At 45.7% G+C, this 16,770-nt stretch overlaps 1 protein-coding gene across 1 annotated transcript in view; it reads right to left on the reverse strand.

The window, feature by feature from the left end:
• Positions 1–16,770, reverse strand: part of ARPC2 (actin related protein 2/3 complex subunit 2) — an 870,481-nt gene that overhangs the window by 536,799 nt on the left and 316,912 nt on the right. The gene's annotated exons all lie outside the window — the stretch shown is intronic.

Here is a 16,770-nt window from a genome sequence, read left to right on the forward strand (position 1 = left end):
AAGTCCATTTAGGCCCCCTCTTCCTCCCCAGCACAAGCTCTTTGATTTCATCTCCTTCTCTTCCCCTTTTTGAAACAGCTGACTTTTAGGAACTGCAATGACCAGGGCAACCCACTTCCCAGGAAAGCCCCTCCTTCCTTCTCTCAGAGAAAGGTTGGAGGCTGCTCTGGGATTAGTGCTGCCCGCTCCCTCCCCAAAGGCTTTGTACCCTGCAGCAGTGGGCTCCCAGGGCCTCCATAGGGAGGAGTGCCTTCTCAGCTCAACCTTGACTTCAGAGGGGCCCAGGGTGGGAGTGGGAATGGAGGGCTTCATTACTTCGTTCCTCCATAGTATATGGCTAAGTATTCAAGAGTTATAAGCAAAGCTGCAAACTTGTATGTTCTTTCTTTCTTCCTTGACAAAATACTGTTAACCAAACTGAAATGAAGCCAGGTAGGAAGTAAGATATTGGCATTTATTTGTGGGTGGTGTTAGGAATTATAATTTGGGATACACAATACCTTTTATGACAACGTAGACAATCAGCTTCTAAATTTAGAACTTCAGACTCTGCAGAGCCCTGAGCTAGAATATACTGGAGCAGGGAGGACTGTCCCTCGCTCCCACCTACCCCTCTGCTTCTCCTACCCAAGCCCCCAATTCGAATCTAGAGTGTCTGTGTGCACACAAGGGTAGGAGTGATGGTGGTGCCAGCTCTTGCAGCCCAGCCTTGATGCCCCTTCAGTCTGGGGGCATGTGTGTGTCTGTGTGCACTAGACGGGTGGTTGGCTCTAGTCTTATAGGGAGGAACCCTGGGCAGAGGCCCAGACAGGAACCTAGAGTATGGTTCAGAAGGAAGCCCTGAGCTTTGGTCTGGTATATTCTCTTGGGCCTGTGAAATCCTTGCCCTATGAAGAGCCCCAAGGCCAGAGGAAAGCCGGAGTGGGGCCTCTAAAGAATGGCCCAGGCCAGGAACCCCTGTTGCTTGGCTTTGAGGGAGGTGCTGTCCTCAGCCTCTGCTGTCTGGCTATCAATTTAGATCTCCTGACTCAGCTTATGAGGGGTTTGTTCATGTCTTAGGGCATGTGGCAGTGGTGACCTTTTGTTACACATGATTGACTCCCACATCCTGGAATGGAATAGAACACATTATTAAAACCATTGATGAGTGAAGTCGTAAAAAGCAAGTTGAAAAAGAGGCAAACTCCTAAGAACAATAAGGTAGCCTTTTCCCTAATATTGATGGCAGATGGAAAATTGGTAACTTCATAATCAAAGCTTTATTAGGACATTTCTTGTGACATGGCCACTTAAGTCAAACCCTACAAGGGTATGAATAACTCTCAAGTTTCACCCCAACTCTTATTACTTTGTAAATCGAGGAAACACCATGAGTGCTGAGTGATGAAAGTTGTTGCTTTTTAATCCATACTGAGTTACTGGAACCAGGAAAATCCCTTAGTTTGTCATTCTAACACTCCCATCATCATTCTAAAACCTAAGCCTCCCTGTGTCTTCCCCCCATATGGATGCAAAATGGAGAGAATACCAAGTTTCATGCTCAACTTTTTTCTTCTGGAGGAATTACTTTCTAGTTTCCTTAACCAGTTAATTCAACCATAATGACTGGGTACCTACCATGTGTCCAGCAGCTGGCCAGTACTTAGAATGCAGTAGTGAATAAGGCAGGTGTCCTTGCCCTCATGATGTTGACAAAACCCTTTTTTAAATAAGAGCAGTAAAATCCTCACTCTTCTGACAAACCACACTATTTGAATTTAAACACAGAGAAGCTTTCTCTAGTAGCCAGGTTTCACCTTAGCAATATACTGGCATGAAAGGTTCTCAGAAGCTGCTGTCTGAAAGGATAAGTGTCCCTGGGACCAAACCCTTTAGGCACTTGAGAAGCCAAGAGTGTCTGTGCATCCCAGACAGGGAAGCAGACTTGGCCACCAACTCACCGTGTCACTTGGAAAAAGTCATTTTCTGTCTCTGAGATGCAGTTTCCTGACCCGTGCAGCAGGATAGCTGACCTAGATGATTCCCAAACTCCCCTTCCACCATGACATTTCGATGACAAACATTTTTAAAAATAGAAAATAAACTGTATTTTAAGCACAGGCCCTAAGTGACTTCATCGAGCTCACCTTGAACTGCCCTGCACCAGAAGCAGTTTGGCTCTTCCCTGTCGGCCAACTCTGTCTGATCAGAAGCTCCTATTGTTTTTGAACTGGTTTGGAAACTGCAAGCAGGATGAATCCCAGCTGCTTATGCCCTCTGGGACTTCCCAGACCCCTCTGGCTGGAGAATGTAACCCAAGGCTCTTGTTCTTGTGTCTATGCCAGCCCTTGTCATACCGTGGTGACCAATCTGTTCCCCCACCAGATTAATCCGTTTATTGCACCAATATTTATTGAGAGCCCGGTGGTGCCAGGCATTGTTCTAGCTACAGTGGGGAATATAACAAAGCCCCTTTCTGCCTGCAGCTTGCATTCTAAAAGGGAGGGAGAAGAGGGAGAAATAAACCTGCACCCCCACCCCACCCCCCACCCATAATTTGATGTCATGAGTGGTAAAGTGGTATTATAAGGACTAGAGGAACAGAGTAAGGGAAAGAGCGTGAAGGAGAGTGCTGTTTTGGCTTGGGTGATCAGGGACGCCTTTTTGAGGAGCTGACTTTGGACATAGCTCTGAAAGAAACAAGGGCATGAGCCACACTGCTTTCTGGAGGAAGAGTGGTTTAAGGAGGGAAAAGAGCAGGAGCAAAGGCCCTGAGGTGGAAGCATGTTGCCTGGGTTCTAGAACAGCAAGATGGCCAGTGCAGTTGAAACTGGGGGCCGTGAAGGGGAGAATGGCAGGAAGGAGGCTGGAGGTCAGATCACACTGGGGAACAGTGATCATGGATTTTGTTTGAGGTGTGATGGGAAGTCTTTGGAGGGTTTGAGGAAGGGAACAAATATGATCTGATTTGGGTTTTAAAAGGATCACCTGGTTGCTCTGTATAGAAGACACTGAAGTGAAACAAAGGTAGAAAAGCAGGACCAGTTAGGACAGGGGTCCCCAATTCCCAGGCCATAGAGACACCAGTCCATGGCCTGTCAGGAACCGGGCCACAGAGCAGGAGGTGACTGGGGGAGTGAGCAAACATTACCACCTGAGCTCTGCCTCCTGTCAGATCAGTGGTGTCATTAGATTCTCATAGGAACACAAACCCTACTGTGAACTGTGCATGTAAGGGATCTAGATTGTGTGCTTCTTATGAGAACCTAATGCCTGATGACGTGAGATGGAACAGTTTCTTCCCCTACCCCCCACACCTGGTTCACCATGAAACTGGTCCCTGGTGCCAAAAAGATTGGTGATATGGTTTGGCTGTGTCCCCACCCAAATATCATCTTGAATTGTAGTTCCCATAATCCCCATGTGTCATCAGAGGGACACGGTGGGAGGTAATTGAATCATGGAGGAGGTTCCCCCATGCTATCTTTGTGATAGTAAGTTCTCTTGAGATCTGATGGTTTTATAAGGGGCTTCCCCCTTTGCTCAGCTCTCATTCTTCTCTCTCCTGCTGCCTTGTGAAGAAAGATGTGTTTGCTTCCCCTTCTGCCATAATTGTAAGTTTACTGAGGCCTCCTCAGCTCTGCAGAACTGGGAGTCAATTAAATCTCTTTTCTTTATAAATTACCCAGTCTTCGGTATGTCCTTGTAGCAGCATGAGAAAGGACTAATACAGTTGGGGACTGCTGAGTTAGGAGAGGATCATGGAGACTGGTGGGAGATGATGGCTTGGTTGAGGAGGAGGTGAGACGTACTTGAAGTCAGGTATACGAGTGCGGGCACAGACCATGCATTATTTGCCTAAGATGGGCTCTTGCCCAGAAAAGGTGCTCAGAAGAGGGAAAGATGAGAGTGGAGAGCTATGGTCAAAGTTAAGAGAGGGAGAGAAGTGGAAAACACTCACACAGCTCTGGCAAGTCCACCTCTGAGGCTCTGTCTGCATTGCATGTACCTGTTTGTTTGCCCTTGATGTGTACATTCTATAAATACCTTGTTTTGGTTGAACCTTTCGTTGTTCAACCTGGCAGGCTCCTATTCCTGAACCTATTGTTTTGTCCCTATATGACCTCTTCCTGCTAAAAACAGCACTGTCCTTCTTTTGGGACCTGCCTCTCCCACCCCATTGCTTTAATGTCTGCATCATCTTGGATTTGCTGAACCTTTCCTCTCTCTTAGGACCCCACTGCTTGCTCATGGAGACTGATCCTCTGTGTCTGTTGCCACAGTCATGTTGCTGCCCATGGGTTCCCTCCTGTGGGGTGAATTCTGAGCTCCAACATCACCTTTACTGCTTCTGCTGTGGCCAACCTGATCCTCAGAGGCCTCCCCATTCTAGTCTCTGTTAAAGCGCCACACTGCTTGCCTTGCTTCTTTAATGCCTTTGGTAGGGATTGCCCCCAAGATGCCAAGCAAGGCTACAGCCCAGCAGCATGGGAAGATAGTGCCCCATGTAGAAAACTTTGACCTATGAAAGACAGATGAGAGGGATCCAGCAGACAATTTTTTCTCTTTTCTTCTATGGGATGGAAGGTTCTCAGGGACAGTGATTATGCCTTGGATGTGTGAAGACATCCCCTGTGAATCAGAAACTGGCCGTATCCCTTTGTGGAGCTGTGGATAGCTTGGAAATGCATTCACCCCTTTCCTTTCTCTCTTGAGAGAGTGAGAAGTCTTTGCCTTGAGATTGTGCCTCCTAATAAGCCTTATCTCTATTAAGGGACTCTGGCACCATTTTCTTGGACACTCCCCAACCTTGTGACTCTAGTAGGTTCTGTCAGCCAGTTCCCTGGTCCCTTGGCCATGGAGGCGGACACTGACCCAAGCTAGACCGATAGAAGCCCTTACCTTGTATCTTTTAAATTGGATTAGAAGGAAAAACAGTTTTTCGCTTCTGGCACTGAGCCTGAAGATACGAGTCTAAGAGCTGCTCAGGGCCATTTCCCAAGGAATGTGGAGGAAGCCTATCTGGGGGAAGGAAGCTGGCTTGTAGAGAGGAGCAGAGATGAGCAACACAGATAGTTCTGGATCCAATTGCTCTGAGACCCAGCTGCGCCCTGCCCTTCCCACGGTTTCCTTCTGTGAAGAACAAATTCTTTCTCCTTCCTGGCTAGTTTGATTGAATTTCTGTCATTTGCTGTATTAGTCAGGGTCCAGGCAGAAAACAGAAACCACTCTGAGTGTGTTACATAGCGAGAGTTGAACGCAAGGAATTGATTATGCAGAGATGGGAGAGCTGAGAAACCAAATGGGAATTAACGACATGGAAGCTTCCAACACTCCTCCCTAGGGCTGAGGAATAAGGGGGAGGTGGTTTTACTGTCAGCCACGATGGGGCCACCTGCAGAAGCGAAGACCATGGCTGGCCCGTGTGGTGGGAGCTAGGGCCATAGAGTGAGGCTGACACTCCCTGAGATGCTGCCCAGAGCAGAAAGAGGGTGGCAGAAACAGTGTGGCCTCCCTCTTCCTCCAGCCTTCTGTCATGCCTCCCATTGGTCAAAGCTATCCTGAAGTCAGCAGGCAGGAAAGTCTAAGAAATATAGTATTCTGCAATGCGGAACAGGGCAGAAGTGAACTAGCAAGCAGACCAAACAGGCAAATGACCAACACACTGGTAGTCTAAGAGTCAGTTTATTCCACAGTGCCTGCTTTTAACTGCGAACCAGAGAGCCAAGACTCAGTCTGAAGCTCTGTCTGCAGCTCGACCCTGTGCCATAGCTCACAAGTTCATCACAAAGTTCTGGTGATGATAGTTATTATGGTGATGGTCCCTAAGAAGTCCTGCTCCTTTGGAGGTATGAATGGATTCCCCAGTGCATATTTTAAAGCCTTTACTCCTCCATAGGGTATACACAGGAAGTTGAGTTCATTGCTTAGAGATTGAGTTGAGCCACAGAGAGAACCAGGTGTAGCTTCAGAATTTCCATAGCCAGTAGTCTCCTGCCAGCATGGCTGCAGGAAATCTCCTGAATTTCAACCCAGCGGCTGATCAGAGCTGCTCAGTGGCCACCACAGAGGTACTAAGCTTGCTAAGCTATGCTGGTGCATTCGGAGTTCTCCCTAGCCTCCAATCTAAATTCCTTCCCCTGTATTGTCAGGTCACCCTTGGGAGACCTAGGATAGGATTATCCAGAAGATCATGCAGGCTTTTGAAAAAAGGAAAGAGCATTATTTTTGAATTTGAACTGAGCATGGACTTAGAAAGCTCTGCTGATGTGGCCAAGGAGGGGCAGGAATGGGGGTCATGTGATGGATTTTCAGACTGTGGAGTGACCGGAATGACTCACTGGAGACCATCCAGGCCATGGGGTTTGAGGTCCAGTAGTGCTCAGCAAAGAAGTTCCTGGGAACCTAATGGGGACAATTTGGGGTTTTGCAGATCATCTGAACCGAGGTTGTTTCACATATGTTGGAGAGCATGCAGCTCTCTATATGTCTGTATTTTAAAGTAAATAAATGGTTCCCTGAGCAAACCACATGGTATTGGATGGGCTTAGACTCCTGTTCCGAAGCCTCTGCTTTCTGGCTTTACAGGAGCCTGTGGTGACCACTCTGGGCTGGGAGTCCATGTGCTGGGTCAGCTTCTGGCTCCTGCTGAGGATTCACTGTAGCGCCAGTGGACAGGCAGCTTGTTATGCCTGGGCTTAGTTCTACCTTTCTGTGAAACAGGTGGAAGACTGGAGTCACTGGATATTGTGAGAATAGAAGAAATTTTTGCTTCGTGTTACAGGTTGAATAGTCCCCTCGAATTCATACATTGAAGTCCTAACCCCCAGCACCCCAGAATGGGACTTATTTGGAAATAGGGTTCTTACAGAGGTAATCAAGTTAAAGTGAGGTCATTAGGAGTGGGCCCTAGTCCAATATGATTAGTGTCCTTATAAAAAGGAGAAATCTGTGCCCAGTGACACATGTAGAATGAAGATGACATGAAGATGGTCGTCCACAAGCCAAGGAGAGAGGCCTGGAGCAGATTCTTCTCCCATGTCCCTCAGAAGGAACCAATCCTGCCAACCATTGATTATAGACTTTGAGTCTCCAGCATTGAGGGAACCAGGGGCTGCAGAAAGAAGCCAGAGTGGGAGAGAGGGCTGAGGCAATAACTTCCAGTGAGAAGAGCGTGGGGGATGCCCTTGTACCAGGATCCTGGGACTTAAGAATCACCCCTTCCTCACTTTCATTTCCAAGCCAAACTCCTTTTCTAGTTAGATGGCAACTAACATCTGCTGTCTTCTCCCAGCTATTGTGTTTTCAGCCCCTTTCTTCCTTGCCTACATATATGACCATGGGTGTATTAGGCTGTTCTTTTATTACTATAAAGAAATACCTGAGAGTGGGTCATTTATAAAGAAAAGAGGTTTCATTGGCTCACGGTTCTATAAGCTTTATAGGTGGTGTGGTGCTGATGTTGCTTAGCTTCTGGAGGGCCTCAGGAAGTTTACGATCATGGCGGAAGGGGAAGGGGGGCAGGTACATCACATGGTGAAAGCAGCAGCAGGAGAGCGAGGGGGAGGTGCCACACACTTTTAAACAACCAGCTTTCGAGAGGTCACTCACTATTTTTGAGGACAGCACTAAGGGGATGGTGTAAACCATTCATAAGAAATCCATCCCCATGATCCAATCAACTCCCACCAGGCCCCACCTCCAACACTGGGGATTATAATTCAACATGAGATTTGGGTGGGGACACAGTTACAAATCACATTCATGGGAAAAATCACCTTGAACCTTATTTCCAGTACTATCTTTCTTATTTCATTTGATAGCATGCTTATTAGCATCAAATTCACTGATATTCATGCAAGCGCTTAGAAACCGTAAAGAGGCTGGGCGCGGTGGCTCACACCTATAATCCCATCACTTTGGGAGGCCAAGGCGTGTGGATCACCTGAGGTCAGGAGTTTGAGACCAGCCTTGCCAACATGGTAAAACCCTGTCTCTACCAAAAATACAAAAATTAGCCATCAGCTTGGTGGTGCGTCCCTGTAGTCCCACCTTGGGAGTCTGAGGCAGGAGAATCACTTGACTCCAGGAGGCAGAGGTTACAGTGAGCTGAGATCACGCCAGTGCACTCTAGCCTGGGTGACAGAGTGAGACATGAGAGTCCGTCTCAGAAAAACAAACAAACAAACAAAAAAAAAAACCAGAAAGAAAGAAACAGTAAAGCGTTCAGTCTTACCTGTCCTTCAGTATCAAGGTTGAATATCATCTCTTGTCACACCACTCCGTTGAGCCAGAATTAAACACATTATGTTTCCTTCTCTCAAGGATTACATCACAGTCTCCTTTAAATTGTAATTATTTGCTGTCAGACTGTGAGCCTCATAAAGACAGGATAAACGTTTCACTCAGGGTTGAATCTCTAATGCCTGCCACATCACGGGTGATTAGAAAATGTGTTTCACATTAACTAACAAAGACTTTAGGCAGAGAATGGCCCTGATCTGCGGCCCAGGCTGCAGAGCTGTGCCTGGAGCTGGTCCAGGCATGGGTGGAGAAAACACAACTCAGACTTCTAGACCCATGAGAGGCTCCCTATTTCCAGCTCAGCTTCACCCAGCAGCATGGCCCCCTCCTACAACTTAATCCGTTGTGACTTGAAGGCAGCAGGCTTGACTAGTGTGTCCATTTCGGCAGGCAAACATATAATTTCAGGTCATGTCCGGTGCCATTTGGAAGGAAGCTCAGGTTTCCCTAAGTGGAAACAGCATGCTCTGAAAGTAATTATGGGCCAGGAAGCATGTTCTGGAGTGAGACCCAGCATATCTAAGCAAAGGTTGACCTTCCTGCCTGGTGACAGGACAGCCCAAGGAGGACATAATCAGTCCCAGTTAACCCCCAATAGTATCCTAGGGGGCATGCATCATGCCGGGAGGAGCAGGCCAGACTGGCACTGGGATATCTGCCAGGATTCTGGATGCCAGTTATTTTGGGTTTTGGTTTACAGTGGACTCCCTGGGATCACTCTTTTCCATGCTAGGACCTCAGAAACAATATGATGAGCTCCTTGTTTGAAGTGGTGGGACCTTGGATAATTGTTTCTCCTCTCTGTTTCTGTCATCGTGAGGAAGTTGAACTAGATAACCTCTGACCAATTAATTGTATGCTGGTAAAGGTTTAACACCAGCTCTTTGGAATAAAAAAGCTCTGACTGGGTGCAGTGGCTCACACCTATAATCCCAGCACTTTGGGAGGCCGAGGCAGACAGATAACCTGAAATCAGGAGATCGAGACCAGCCTGGCTAATAAGGTGAAACCCCATCTCTACTAAAAAAAAAAAAAAAAAAAAAAAAATTAACTGGGTGTGGTGGCAGGTACCTGTAATCCCAGCTACCTGGGAGGCTGAGGCAGGAGAATTGCTTGAACCTGGCAGGTGGAGGTTGCAGTGAGCCAAGATCACGCCACTGCACTCCATCCTGGGTGACAAGAGTGAGACTCCATCTTAAAAAAAAAAAAAAAAGTGGCGTCTACTGATTTCTGCAATGTGAATACTTTCATTATTGCCATTTTCAAGCTACAATGTGATGTCATTAAATGCAGACTTGGGTGAGATGCACCACCTTGGCTGCTGAGAGCTGGTATGAATGGGAGGAGCCAGCTCCAGCATATTACTGCTTCTAACTCTGACATCTGCAAATTTCTTCCACTATTATCCAGATAAATGTCATCCAGTATTCATCTGCTATATTACAGATGCAATACAGCATCTATATTACATAGATAGATATTTATCTGTACCTATATGGGTATAACCAGAGCTGGCTATATTATTTGCTGGCCCTAGTACAAAATAAAAATGTAGCCCCCTTCTTCAAACAGCAGGAAAAAAAATGCCATTAAAGGTTTTAAAATATAAAGTTCTTTCCTTTCTTTCATGGTTCCTCATGGTGTTTTAAAGTTGCTATTTAATGTAGTTCTAAGTGAATAAACACTTAAAAATGAAATTATTACCCTCAATTTTACTATTCTTTATATTGTAAAATGCCAGTTTTTGTTGCAAATATAGTATTTAATTGGTGGAATCACTGAAATGACACAATTATATTTCATAGCTCATTCATGACTACATGACTGGAAACTCACAAAACTAACTCTACTGTTCACCATAATGATAGGCATGCGTGGTCCCTTACTCCCCTGCTCATGTACATTCCCATATCCCATTAGATTCCAGTTCCAAACACAGAGTTAAAATTAGTACAAATTTCAGGATGGTCAGAGCAGAGTATCAAACCAAATATAAGACCCTTGTAAGTTCAGGGCCCCAAGTGACTGTGGAGGTCTCACCCGGGAAGCTGGATTTGGGAGTACCACTGTTTATGTATGGAGTCCATTCTGATTAGTCATTCCATTTCTTTTTTTTTCTTTTGAGACAGAGTCTCACTGTCTTGCCCAGGCTGGAGTACAGGGGCACAATCTCGGCTTACTGCAGCCTCCGCCTCCCGAGTTCAAGCGGTTCTTCTGCCTCAGCCTCTGGAGTAGCTGGGATTACAGGCGTGCACCACCATCCCCAGTTAATTTTTGTATTTTTTGTAGACAGGGTTTCACCACATTGGCCAGGCTGGTCTTGAACTCGTGACCTCAAGTGATCCACCTGCCTCAGATTCCCAAAGTGCCTGGATTGCAGGAGTGAGCCACTGTGCCTGGCCTTCACTTCTTGATATGCACACATCCTATCAACTCTCTCTCCCTTCAGTTTACTGATAAGTAAGAAAGGACTGAAAGGAAAAAGATTTATGGATTGTCCCATCTTGTTTTTCCATCGATGTTATCATTTTCAGCATAAATAAATGGTTGGCTCATATAGGGAATCAAGACAGGAAAGAAAAGGGTATGATAGGGACTCTTGATTGTTTATGTTTCTAAAAGTCATTTCAAAGCGGGTTGGTTTGAATGGGAAATGTAGACTTTTAGAGCTACGACTCCAATATTACTCAGCCATAGACATTATACACTTACCTTATACTTGCTTTGAATGTTTCTGAACTGCCCGGGATCCTGAGTCCGCCAGATTTCTGTACTCATGGGGCACTGCAAATGCTATATGTCAATGGGTTGGCAAGAAATGGTAGGCACACGGGGTCCCTTATCTACTCTGATCACGTGCATTCCCATGTCCCATTATATTCCAGTTCCAAACACAGAGATAAAATTAGTACACATTTCAGGATGGTCATAGCATAGTATCAAACCAAATATAGACACTCGTAAATTCAGGGCCCCAAGTGACTGCAGAGGCCACACCCAGGAAGCTGGATTTGGGAATACCACTGTTTATGTATGGGATCCATTCTGATTAGTCATTGACAGTGCTCTCCCGAGCATCCCCCATTCATATATGGAAATCCTAATCCCCCAAGGTGATGGTATTAAGACTGCTGATTCCTTGATCTTGGACTTCGCAGCCTGCAGCACTGTGAATAATAAATTTCTGTTGCTTATGGGCTGCCCAGTCTATGATATTTATTATAGCAGCTTGAACAGACTAAGAAGGGTGTCCTAGGAGAGAAGATGAATGTGACCTAGCCCTGCCCTGCAGAAACATCAAATTCTGTTGCATTGTCAAAAGTATGTTCAGAAATGAGAAGCAACAACACAGGACAAAACTAGAGAAAACAGCTCTAAGTCAGTGGTCCTCAGATTTAAATGTTCATCAGGTCCCTGAAGCATTGGCTAAGAACCCATATTTACTGGTGGGGCTCTGATTCACTTTGGAGTGAGAGTGAGGTAGCCTCGGAAACCCTTCTGTAACCCCTCATGTTTCTGCAGCAGAGGGTCAACCCACCTCGGTTTGAGAAGCCCTACTACAAAGAAAGTGAATTTTGAAAGGAGGGAGAGACCACAGGCCTAGCAGAGAGTAGGTCTCAATAACTGTTCAATAAATGGAGTGAAAGAAAGAAAGAAGACTCGAGAAGCCTGAGGTCTTCAGGGAGAGGTTTTAAGAAGTGGTGTAATTTTAGCTTCCTATTCAGGTCTATGCTCTATATGCAGCACCTATGCCAGGGCTGGGGAGTAGAGGGCCAAGTTCATGCTTGTTTAATGACTGAGGTATAAGAGAGGCCCCCCAGAGTCCAAGGACTCATGGAGACTTGAGGGCAGAGGAGGTGAGATCTCAGATCCTCCATGCACCTTGCATGGGGTCAAAGCCCTCTCCTAGTCAGACTGGCTCCAAAGTCACCAGTGGGTCTTCAGTGAGACTCCTTTCTGCAGGGAAATCCAGCCAGACTATGTTGGGAGCTCTCAGGTGTGGGGGAGGGTGGAGTGGGGAGTCTCAGAGCCTGACGATGCAGTAGGTTTAAGGAGGATGGCACACTTTTCAGCTGACTCCCCTCCCAGGCCTTCAGGGAGGGAGCTCCTAGCTGCTCCATCACCTGTTCGTGCATCTCACCGGGGAAAGTCAGGAACTAAATCCATGTGGATTTGGCTGTCTGGGGCACAGAAATGTCACCTGGGTCAAATGCCTGCTCCCTGCTCTCCAGCTGGAAGGCTCCGTTCCCTTCTTGGAACTCCTAGAACCTTTTATGTGTGCTTCTGCCTCTAAGACATTTGTTGCAGCCAACCTTGTGACTTGGATGGCTTGTTTTCTGCTGGTAAGTAGGGCCTGGTGATTTATCTCCACTCACCTTTCTCCACTCACACCCCTTGTGCTTATTTAGCATAGAGCTGTCTGGGCAGGTATTGCAACACACAGTTGTGGAATGAAGGCTCGAAGGTCTGTGCCCTGAGCTTCTGCCTCAGGCAGCAGGGCGGGCTGATGGGCTTTGTAGGGCTCTCTGTATGACAGGGCTTCATTTCGCAGGGTCTTGTGGTGCAGGCACCAGTACATGACCACAGATGCCATGCAGCGGAGGTCAGGAATGGTCTCAAGCAGGTCAGCTGTTTGCTGAGCTGGAAGAGGGTTGTCGAAAGGCACATCCTGTCCCCAGTGAATCTCCAGATGGGAAGGGATCCAATCCCGACAAAGGGTGGAGTGGAGACCATAGCAACAGGGGCTGTGATGAAACCAGAGCTGCTGTGGGGTCCTGCCACGTGACCAGCTGAGTCCCAATTTTGTCATCTGTCAAATGAGAGCAATAATTGGAAAATAGAAGAAGGATGTAGAGGGCTTGGTGGCCTCCTATGTCTGCTTTTGGCATCTACCTGCTCTTTCTTGACTCTCTTTGCCTCAGGGCATCTGGGGACTCATTGCATCCCCTTCCTGCACAGGGAAACCCCCCTCAGGCCAGACTCTCCCCTTTCCTTTCTCTCCAATCAGAACTACAACAATAACAACTTGTATTTAATGAGCACTTACTGTGTACCCTGCATTTTACTAAGCCCTTGACATACACAAACTCATTTAATCTTCATGGCAACCCAATGAGGTATGCATCATCTCCATGCACTGAATGAGGAAACTGAGGCTGAGAGAGGGAAAGTAATTTGCCTGAGGTCGCATAGTTGGGAAGCTGAAGAGCTGGCTTTGAAAGCAGGTTTGTTTGACACCACAGTTTGTGATGCTAGCCACCGCACTCCACCAGCTTCCTGAGTGACTTCTGCATGTTAAGTTCTGGAGCTGTAGATCCCTGCTGGTGTCTGGCTGGTTTATTTTCAAGCTGTTTGGAGATAAGAGTCTGGCACTTAATGTGATGGTCTTTGGCATTTTAACTGACCCCTTGGGCTTGTGGCCTTCCTGCAGTAGGAACAAGATGCTGGAATGCAAAGCTGGGGGTGAGGTTCTAGGGCTCATGCTTGAGATCAGCCCCTCACCATTCTCCCTCTTTGCCTCCGTCTCTGAGCCCCATTCCCATGCAGTGGGTCTTGTGTTGATGGCACGTAGAATGCACACAGTGTTTCCTGACCTTGGGCTCCCGGCACAGACACTGGCTGAGACCTGTTTAAACTGCCTGTTGACCATAGGGACAGAGCTCAGTTGGACCAAAGGCATTCACCTTGGCTTCCAGATCCATGGAATCTTCTGGCCTCTTTGGCCATTAGGTTCAGGGTGCCTTCCAACTGAGTGAGTATAGGCAGGGGGTTGGCATCCCTGTGGCTGATAGAACTGGAGATGCTTTGACCTTAGGGCTTTCATGGCTGACCTTGCAGAAGGTCATGGCCTCTGTGAGGCACTGGTTGGAGACCATGATTCCTTCCATTCCCCTTGCTGGGGGCTGTGTGGTCGGACATGTCGCAGCAGGGCCGTCAGCTTGCACCTCCAACAGATGTCTGTGGACTTGCGATTTCATCTGGGGGACAAGCTATGTCATATCGGGCCTGAGTTTTCATCTGTGGGACAAGTTGTGTCATATCGGGCCCATGATTTCATCTGGGGGACAAACTGTGTCATATTGGGCCTGTGATTTCACTGGGGGACTAGCTGTGTCATATTGGGCCTGAGTTTTCATCTGGGGGGCTAGCTGTGTCGTACTGGGCCTGGGTTTTCATCTGGGGGACAATCTGTGTCATATTGGGCCTGCTAGCTCTGTTATATTGGGCCTGAGTTTTCATCTGGGGGACTAGCTATGTAATATAGGGCCTGAGTTTTCATCTGAGGGGCTAGCTATGTAATATTGGGCCTGAGTTTTCATCTGGGGGGCTAGCTGTGTAGTACTGGGCCCGGGTTTTCATCTGGGGGGCTAGCTGTGTCATACTGGGCCTGGGTTTTCATCTGGGGGACAATCTGTGGCATATCGGGCCTGCTAGCTCTGTTATATTGGGCCTGCATTTTCATCTGAGGGACTAGCTGTATCATATCAGGCCTGTGATTTTATCTGGGGGACTAGCTGTGTCATATCGGGCAGATCCATTCGCTGCTTTTTGCCTGGGTTTTCTTGTCTGTAAGGAGGGGACAATGTGTCTGCTCTACTTACTCCCACAGGGCTGCTGTGAACATACTTGGGAGATAAGAAACACATGTCGATGAGTGGAAAATGCTTAAAATATAAATGAAGATAAATGAGGTAGCCATTGGATACAGAGTCATGATTTAGACACTGAAGTCATCATTTGAGGGTTTCTACCCAGAGACCAAGACAGTGTAATAGAAGCATATTGCACGTTCATAGTTGGGTTATTAGTAAACACTGGTAAGATCATGATGCACAGCAGGTGAGAACAAATGGCTTACTTATGGCTCATATTTGATGTATTGTACACTTATGCTTCTATTGTAAAGGATAGGTACTTTTTTAAAAGCTTAAGTAAGGCATTATGCCTTGATAAAAGGCATACTTTTATATAGAGTACACAAAGTAAAGAGTTGATGAAGCTGCTGAAAATCCACATACCTTCTCATTTTCTCATGGATATTAATTAAATGACCTTGCAGTAAATGTTCAGTCACCTGGAGGGCCTATGAAGGCATGTGGAAAGGGAATGAATGAACCCTGGGCCACAGTAGGGCTGACCTGTGGGTTATGGTTCCCCTGCTTCCACGTCCAGGTTGAGAATACTTCACCTTTTTTGACAATTTCTTTTTCTTTCTTTCTTTTTTTTTTTTTTTTAAATACATCATTATTGACTGCCAGACCAATAAATAAGTATAATAAGGCTGTTTTTAAAACGGCTTTATTGAGGCATAATTGGTATACAACAAACTGCACACATATAAAGTGTACAGTTTTATAAATTTTGACACAGGTGTATACCCATGAAATCATCACTGGAGTCAAGACGTTGAACATATTTATTATCCCAAAAAGTTTCTCTGTGGCACTTTGTAACCTTTCTTTCTTGCTTCTTTCACCCATGCAACCATGGAACTGCTTTACCGCTCTATGGGTTAGTTTGAATTTCCTAGAATTTTATACAAATGGAATAATATATGATGTATGTTCTTTAGTCTGGCTTCTTTCACTCAGCATACTTATTCTGGAATTCATCCAGATTGTAGTATGTATTAGTAGTTTATTCCTTTCGATTGCTGAGTAGTATTCCATCATGTGAGTATAATTTGCTTACCCATTCACCTGTTAAAGGACATTTGAGTTATTTCAAGTGTTTGGCTATTACAGATAAAGCTGTTATAAAAATTCATGTCAAGTCATTGTATGGAACATATGCTTTTCTTTCTTTTGGGTAAACATCCAGGAATGGAATGGCTGAATCATATGGTAGGTGTATATTTGACTTTTAAAATAACTACCAAACTGCTTTCCAAAATGCTTGTCCTATTTTACAATCCCACCAACAGTGTTCCAGTTCCTCCACATCCTCACCACCACTTGATGTGGTCAGTCCTTTCCATTTTAGCTATGCTAATAATTATTTAGTGCTATGTCATTGTGGTTTTAATTTGCATTTCCCTAATGACTGATGAGGTTGAATATCTTTTCATGTGCTTATTTGCTATCCATGTGTCTTCTTTGGGAAAGTGTCTGTTTAAATATTTTTCCTGTTTTCTTTGTTGGGTTGCTTATTTTCTTTATTGAATTTTGAGAGTTCCCTTTATAAATCTGGATACAAATCCTTTATCAGATATATGATTTGTAAGTATTTTCTCTTAGTCTGTGCCTTGTCTTTTCATTCTGATTTTGAAGAGTAGATATTTTTACATTTGATGAAGTCCAATTTATCAATTTGTTCTACTATCACTTGTACTTTGGGTATTGTATGTATGAAATCTTAAGAAACCACAAAGGTTTTTTCCTATATTTTCTATGTATATAGTTTTATATTTTACGTTTACATCTGCAATTCATTTTGAGGTAAGTTTTTTATATAATGTAAGCTACTATTTCTGGTGTTCTTCATTCC

The sequence above is a fragment of the Macaca thibetana genome, chromosome 12, assembly GCF_024542745.1.
Source record: "Macaca thibetana thibetana isolate TM-01 chromosome 12, ASM2454274v1, whole genome shotgun sequence".
NCBI classification, from domain to species: Eukaryota; Metazoa; Chordata; class Mammalia; order Primates; family Cercopithecidae; genus Macaca; species Macaca thibetana.